The sequence below is a fragment of the Juglans microcarpa x Juglans regia genome, chromosome 3D (genome assembly GCF_004785595.1).
Source record: "Juglans microcarpa x Juglans regia isolate MS1-56 chromosome 3D, Jm3101_v1.0, whole genome shotgun sequence".
NCBI lineage: Eukaryota > Viridiplantae > Streptophyta > Magnoliopsida > Fagales > Juglandaceae > Juglans > Juglans microcarpa x Juglans regia.
Window position 1 is genome coordinate 15,519,203 of NC_054598.1, and position 8,423 is coordinate 15,527,625.

Below are 8,423 nucleotides of genomic sequence, written 5' to 3' on the forward strand. Positions count from 1 at the left end.
TTATTCACTATACGTTTATCAAACTTTTCATGCCATTATTTTGGTGCTTGTTTAAATCCATAAAGTGACTTAAACAATTTACAAACTTTATGTTCTTGGTCAGGCATGACAAATCCCTCGGGTTGTTATAAATCTTTTCTTCTAATTCACCATTCAAGAAAACAGTCTTAACATCCATTTGATGGATTTCAAACTTGTAGATGGCATCTATGACAATCAAAGTTCTGATAGTAGCAATCCTAGCAGCTGGTGCGTAGGTATCAAAATAATCTAACCCTGTCTTCTGGGTAAAACCCTTTGCTACTAGTCTTATCTTAAACTTTTCAATTGTTCCATCTACTTTCAATTTCTTTTTAAAAATCTATTTGCAACAAATAGGTGTCGAACCAGTCGATAAATCTACTAATTTTCAAGTATTATTACCCATGATTGAATCTATTTCATCATTAATAGCTTATTTCCAAAAAGCTACATCCTGAGACTTAATAGCCTCTTTATACATCAGATGATCATTCTCAACATTATGTGCAATCATGATTTGGTTACAAGATGAATCTCTTGTACCCTCACCAAGTACACAACAAAATCTGGTCCAAATGACTTTTTAGTTCTGATTCATTTACTCTTTCTTGGTTCAAATGGTTCACCAGATTTACCATTATTTTCAAGTGATCTGTCTAATTCCATTATTTTATCATTATAAAGTGGAATTGCATTGAATCTATTTTCAAAAATTCAACATCCCTAGATTCAATCACTGTATTGACGTCAACAAAACCATTAGGTTCCACAACTAAGAATCTATAGCCAACACTATGATGTGCATAACCTAAGAAAATGCACTCAATGGCTTTTTGTCCTAACTTCTTTATCTTAGGTTCGGGTAATCTAACTATGACTCGGCAATCCCAAACTTTAAAATGATTTAAGTTTAGTTTTCTTTTCTTCCATAGTTCATATGGAGAAATTTTAGTTTTCTTGTGGGGTATTCTATTAAAAATATAGCATGTTGTAAGCATAGCTTCTCCCCAAAAACTATTGTTTAAACTAGATTAGCATGGCTTCTCCCCAAAAACTATTGTTTAAACCATATTTAGTAAGTATGGCATTAGTCATCTCTACTAAAGTTTTATTTTTCCTTTCCGCCACTCCATTTTGTTGTGAAGTGTAAGTCATAGTAGTTTCATGAATAATGCCTACAGATTCACAATAAGTAGGAAATTGATATTCACCTCCTCTATCGGATGTAAAACATTTTATTTTGACATCACATTGATTTTCTGCTTCATTTTTATATGCCTTAAAATTATCCAAAACTTGATCTTTCGAATGCATCAAATAAACATAGCAATATCTATAGAAATCGTCTATAAAATTCACAAAATATTTTTTACCTCCTCTAGTAAGCATGTTTGGCATGTCACATACATCAGTATGTATTAATTGCAATAAAGATAAAGTTCTATCTACTCTAGAAAATGGTTTTCTTGTAATTTTTGTTTACATGCATATTCTACATTATCTATCTTATCTTTGGCATATTTAGGAATTAAATTTAAATTAACCATGTTATCAAGTCTTCTAGCATGAATATGTCCTAAACGACAATGCCATAAAAAAAATATGAATTAATCATATAAACAGAATCATCCATTTTATTATTAATATTGAGTTTGAGCATGCCTTCACTCAGATATCCCTTCCCTATAAAATTACCCCATTTGGTCAGAACAAATTTATCTGACTCAAAGACTAATTTAAATTCATACTTGTTCAGAAGACTACCAGATACAAGATTTTTCCTAACTTCTGGTACATGATATACATCCTTGTGAGTAAACAATTTTCCAGAGGTGAACTCCAAATCTATTGTGCTTTTACCTTTAACGGTAGTAGTGGATGAATTTCTCATGTAGATAACACATCCATCTTCTTCCGACTCATACCTTTTGAACAAACTTTTGTCTTTGCAGACGTATCTTGTTGCTCTCGAGTCAATCCACCAAGAGTTGTCTCCTTCGAGAATATTGACTTCAGAAATCATGGGCACAAAATTCTCTTAGGAGCTAGAGTTTTGTTGTTTCTTTTTAAGAAAACGACAATCTCTTTTGTAATTGCCCGACTTGACACAATGGAAGCAATTTACCCTCAGTTTCTTCTAATTCTTGCCTTGGAAGTGACTTTGTTTTCTTCCAAAGTGATTATTTCTCTTCTTGTTTTCATATTCGGATTGATTGGGTTGTCCAGTTTTGTAGGTCTTCCCTTCCTCTACCATATGCATATTGGAGGTCAAAGAGTCACGCTCTTCCTTACCATCTCTAAACCTTATTTCCTCTTCTATATGAAGATGTTGGCTTAGATCTTCAAGAGACATTTCCTCCTTTCTATGCTTTAGACTTCTTTTGTAGTCTTTCCATGATAGAATAAGTTTATCAATAATGGATGAAACCGATATAGAATCATTCATCTTTATATTGTTTTGAGTGAATTGATCAAGAATATGCATAATTTCATTGAATTGTTCAACAATAGGCCTAGAGTCTACCATTTTATATCTTAAAAATTTGGTAGCCAGAAATTTCTTACTTGTAGCATCTTCTAAAAGATACTTAACCTCAATGCATCCCACAGATCCTTAGAAGTTGCTTTGTTCTAGTAAGCGTTAAACAATGTGTCAGACATTGAATTGCAGATGTGACTCTTACAGATGTAGTTGTCTTATTCCCATTTGATTCTTGCCTGACTTTGAGCAATTGTCTCATCCTTATTTGCAGACGGCCTAGTAGTGGTTAGAACATACATCACTTTAAGACTGGCCAGAAGAAAGTGCATTTTCTTTTGTCAGCGCTGAAAATTGGCTCTATCAAAACGTTCGAGTTTAACAAAATTTGCAGTAAACTCTCTCAAACTATGTGCCATTAGTAATCAAATATTGTCTTAAGATTGTTGGTTCAAAGGGGCTGTAAAATAAAAAATAGTGAGAGAAAAGTTTGTTTCAAGGTGCATTACAATATCGCTTTTCTTAAAACAATATTCACCCCCACCAATAACGGTATGCACATGGGTTACAAGCTACTTTGCCTCCAAGATACAATGAAGCCCAAAACAAGTCTGTTTGTCTAACTGCGTTATACACACATGAAATTAGACCATGAATACCCTCAGATTTTGCTATTCAACCAAGAAATTAGAAATCTATTCTTTTGAGATCAAACAGATTCTAACAAGTTTTGATGAAGTGAAAAACTTGGGGGAGAGAGAGAGAGAGAGAGAATTCGAAATTGAATTCTGGGATACTCAATCAGCAGGCGAATGAGTCTATTTATAGATGGCTAAAAGTTGTAAATGAAAACTGAAAACTATTTGGAATATGCATATAAATTGTATCTATTGCCATATGACACAACAGTTGAACTTAGTCCAAAGGTTGCCTTGCCTCTCCTTCAACTTGTTGGCACTAGTTCGAGTCACGAGGTGTGTGCTTTGGAAATTTTATTTTCCCATTTTCCCAAGCATTACAGTGCCTCGCGTGCCCCCTTGCTTACTCATGCATTGCTGCATGCAACGCTTCGCAAACCTATCTTGACATGGGGTTGGCTCAAACTCCATCCTTTGGGTAAACCAAAGTCATAAATACCACTAAGCCGATGAATGACTTATGATCTATATATAGACTCAAAATATTATAACTCTCATAAACTTTTCATATCTTCTATCTTCCAAAATAATTCATAACTTTTAAAATTAAGCTAAAAATATTATTAATAAATATAATATATAATTAATTATTTTTAAAATATTTCCAATAATAGTTCATATGGCTTGCCTTTGCAATAGATTAGTCTATATATTCTAATTTCAAGCTTTTTAGTCTTGACTTTAAACTTCTTTGATCATATCAGTCATTATGACAATAAATCCATAGTAATATGGTAAAAAAGGAAACATACATCACCATATATATATGGTCAGTCGTTCCACATAAGAAGTAAAACAATATGTTACAATAGCGAAAAGTCATTTCAATATTCTTTAAACAAAAGAGAAAAATAAATAAAACCATTAGTCGGTGTAGCACAAGAGTGGTATAAGGTTAAATGAATTATTTTTCATCATTTTTTTATATATTTTTTTATACTCTTAATTTTTTTTTTTTATAAAAAGGTTCTTTCTTAACAATTAAATAAAAAACATTATAATACAAAAACTAAAATATGAATCGGTGACTTTTGTAGCGCTGCCCATTGCATGATTGTAATTTTTCCTAGACGGTAGGCACAGCCTTGGAGTCTTGGACTTCCCGGGGGGTTTTTTTATTTTTTATTTTTATTACGATTTCTTGATTATTGAATTTTTTTTCTTTTCTGCAAAACATGTAAAAGGACACGAAACCTTGCTCCGCTCCATTTGAATGGCAATATCTTCTCTCTAATTACAGTTTATTTTAATATCTAAATATTATAAATATAAATAATTTTAAATTTTAAATCTTTAATTTTTTATCCAATCATTATAATTTTTTCAAACTTTTAAACAAAACATAAAAATTAATTCAATTTTTTCAAATATCAAAATCAAATAATATTAAGAAATTATATTCTAACAATATTTTAATTTTATAATATTTTAATTTATTTTTTTCTCTTTATTTTCTCAAAATTCAATAAAACATTTTAACTCAAACCGTTTTACTATTATTTATAAACTATTTTACTACTGTTCACAAATTTTTTTATAAAAAAGTCTCAATGCAACTTATTTCGTGTACCGAAGCGTACCAATGTCCACGTCAGTTAGTAAAATGGTGAGTTTTACTTAAGTGAAATTTGGGTTACGTTGCATGCGGGAAGGGTTGGAATTTAAATGAAGACGAATGGAATTTAGAAGGCTTTAATGAAACGGTGCGTTTCATTTTGATGTACACTTCGGCGAGCTTGAAACGGTGAGTTCTGTTCTCTATTCTCGCTCTCTACATTCTCTGCAACTTGAAACGCATTCTCTCCTCCATTCTCAGACTTCTCTCCTCCATTCTCCTCTTCTCCCCGTTGTCTCATGCCCCGTCATCTCGATTTCATGCTTGGGAACCCTAACCCCCATTAAAACTTCCGAACTCTAACCCCGTCTTCTCCGTGATTTGTCGTCGAAGGCAATGTGGGATTTTTCTTAATCACCGGTATATATATATATATATATCTCTCTCTCCCTCTCTATGATTTTCAATAAATTTAGGTTGATTTGTTGAGTTCATTTGTTTAGAGATTTTCAGTCAAAATTTCCCAATATACAGTCCTTATGCCATCGATTATTTCTCTACTATTATCTTCATTGTGCTTTCAAAGTAGGCTTGAGGGATTTTTGATCTCACATTGATCTGGATTCAAAGACACGTTGAGTATTTTTTAGATTTTCTAGTTGTATGATTAGAAATAAGTCATGACTAGAATTTGAATGCTCCTGCACATTTGGTTGCACTCCTTCTAGTGACTCATTTAGTTACCTACTATGCGCACTAAAGATAATATTAGTTGTCCTTTTGCTTTTTACTCCTGAATTTGAGATGTGTTTTCTTGGCCCTTTTACTATATAAACCAAAGCTTGCATTTCTTAATGTGACAAAAGATTGGATGGTACTTTTAGAACTTAATTATGATGACAATTAATAGAAAAGATTATATTTGGTATTTTTATTGTTGCTAATTTATTTTTGTATGCCCACTAGGGGTTTGAATGAGTAACTAGGAAATGGCGAGCCTTGGTATATCTGAAAGCTATTGTGTAATGAACACAAGTTGTGAAGTTTTATCTTATTTGGGAATTGGACTATTGCATTGTTGGGGACTCACATGTGAATTGCTATAGTTTCAATTAGATGGATTAGGACTGGGTTTTATTTGTTTTTTTTTTCTTTTTTTTTTTTGGTCACATTAATAAATGCAAGCTGGTTTGCTATAGTTTCAATTGTTGTGGACTCAAACAATTTATACCATATATAAAGTGCAGCTATCAATGTGGGCTCCTTTCATTATATCAAGTTCAGAAGCACATCCACATCTATCAACCTGATACTAATATAAAATCACACCAACATCTGTTAAAATGAACTCACAAATATTTTTTACAACCCATGAAACAAATGTAAAGTCCAAACCACACACTGCATGGGAAAACCAATAAATATTTTTTTATAGCCCGCGAAGGATTTTTACATAAATTAATAGTTCTATATCCTCGAATGCTTTGCTCGGCTCTTGGTTGCTGTACTTGTAATTTCATCAATACTTGTACCTTAATCTGTAGGGTTAAGATATTGCAATTAGTAAAATTGGATGACCACATAAATCAACTACAAACTTAAATGAACAACTTTATACATTTTAAGTACATTTCTAAGGATACATACCAATGATAACAAAACCAAAATCCCCAACTACAGCTCCAGCTGTGTTCCATCCACCCCAAATTGCATCTATGAATACCTGGGTTGATGAATTCTCCATCATTTATACATTGTAGTAACTAGAATAAGGAACTCAAAACTCTTATTCTGCATCCTAATAAGATTACTGCATGCCAACAAGAACTGAACCCACCACTCGCTATCTCCAACTTGGGTGATAAAAGAGAATGGTATATCACTGCAGCATATTTACCTTTTGTTTTTGTTGTTAAGGACAATAGTAAATACATTGATGGAGATTTCTGCACATTATATATATCCATTTGAATTTGTAAAGCAAATCACAGACTATATCAATTTACTTAAATATAACCCATATGCAAAAATATAACATATTGAACTCGTGAAATGATCGACCTAATGAACATTACAGATGCTGACAATGGAAAATTAAATAGTTTCAAATCAACCAAATTATTTAAAACCTAGAAAAAGAAAAACCACAAGCAACCAAACTAATGGCTGCTTGGTGACAGAAAATAAAAAAACGCAGGTCAAATTTAAGAAAACTAGACTAAATGAAAACAACAGATTTTCAGCAAATTGTTTGAGGCAGGCCTCTACATTGCATCTTCAGCCACGATCATCTATCGAGCTAAATGAGCATAGATCAGATCACATACGAAGTCGAAGAAATGGGCATAAAACTTGGGCAAGAGAGGGCATATATGACGAAAAGGACAGAAATAAAACGAAAACAAAGGTATAAATCAACCAAATCTGTTCGATAAAAAGCTAAATAAACGCTGCATCTCCAAGAATAAAATAAATTGGGTATCGAAAGCAAAATGCACTGAAACTTTGCCATCAGCCTTCCTTATCAACTGGATATATATCAATAGGATACTACTTTGATTTCCCTTGATAATTCATTGAAAACAAAAGCATTTGCTTTTAAACTATTTTTTTAATTAAATAAATTTCTAGCCGGAGCAAGGCCAATTTTTTTTGTAAGAAAAGGTTAAAGAAATATTCACAGCTTGGGCCGGGGAGATTCTTAGTAAAACCGGTACCATGAAAGCTCAAAACCATACAAGAACAAACTAGTGGGGAAATGAAAGCACCTACCAGATACGACGCAAAGGAGTGCAGCCGACGACCTTCAGGATTTGACGCTTAGGAGGTGGCCGTCGGGAAGGAGTGTAAGAGACAGACCAATTTGCAGCGGAGGGAGGAACGATAGAGAAGCACCCACAAGCGGCGAAAATGGCGTGCGAAGATGGGATTTTGGGGAGGAGAGATGAAGGTATGCAACAAGTCATGGCTAGAGGCGGTAACCAGGGAACCAACAACAATCATGGGAAGCAACTGAGGGGACGAAGAATGATCGAGAAGGATCCGGAAGAGAATTTAGGGATCCGTAGGTGTCCTGGGCTCATGGGCTTTGGGCTCGTGGACCGTGGGCAAGGTGGGTTAAGAATAATAAGAGGGTTGGGCCATATGTTCTGAATGCATATAAGGGCTTGGCCCATAGTCTATTGTGACCCTTTAAGGGAACGTCGCCTGCGATAAGTGGTCCGTCATTTTACTTCCTAATAGTAATGGTAACTTTAGCTTTTCTATTGTAGTTTGTTACAATTTGTTACAAGTCTGGGAGCATATAGCTACCCATCAGTAGTGTATTCCGTTCCATCGAAAATCAATACAAGAATATTTCCTTTTCATTTCCTTGGAGGCTCTCACCCTCGGAGTGAGTTATTCCTTTCACCAGTGGGCGTGTAACAGTGGTATCTAGAGCCAGCTTATCCTTCGCAGCTTCATTTTCCATGACAGAAGGCACTAGAATGAACCAGTTGCAGGATGGCTTGAATGGATTGAGGAAGTCCACGGAATCCCAATTTAAAACACTGGAAACTGAGGTGATGGCGTTGAAACGGCAGTCTGATGAAGCGGTCCAGCAGCTTGCAGCGTTAACCATGGAACTGTAGAAAAAGAATGCTAACAATCAGTCTGAAGGATCATGCTC

The 8,423-nt window shown here is 33.9% G+C and overlaps 1 long non-coding RNA gene across 2 annotated transcripts; it reads right to left on the reverse strand.

Moving 5' to 3' along the window:
* Positions 1–6,050: 6,050 nt before the first annotated feature.
* Positions 6,051–7,642, reverse strand: LOC121254116. 2 transcript variants are annotated; one of them, XR_005938578.1, is made up of 2 exons: positions 7,526–7,642; positions 6,051–6,291 (listed from the first exon to the last, which is right to left on the reverse strand). It is a non-coding gene; the product is annotated as an uncharacterized LOC121254116 (long non-coding RNA). The 2 variants fall into 2 exon arrangements; XR_005938579.1 differs by having other exon boundaries at positions 6,401–7,560.
* Between the last annotated feature and the right edge of the window lie 781 nt (positions 7,643–8,423).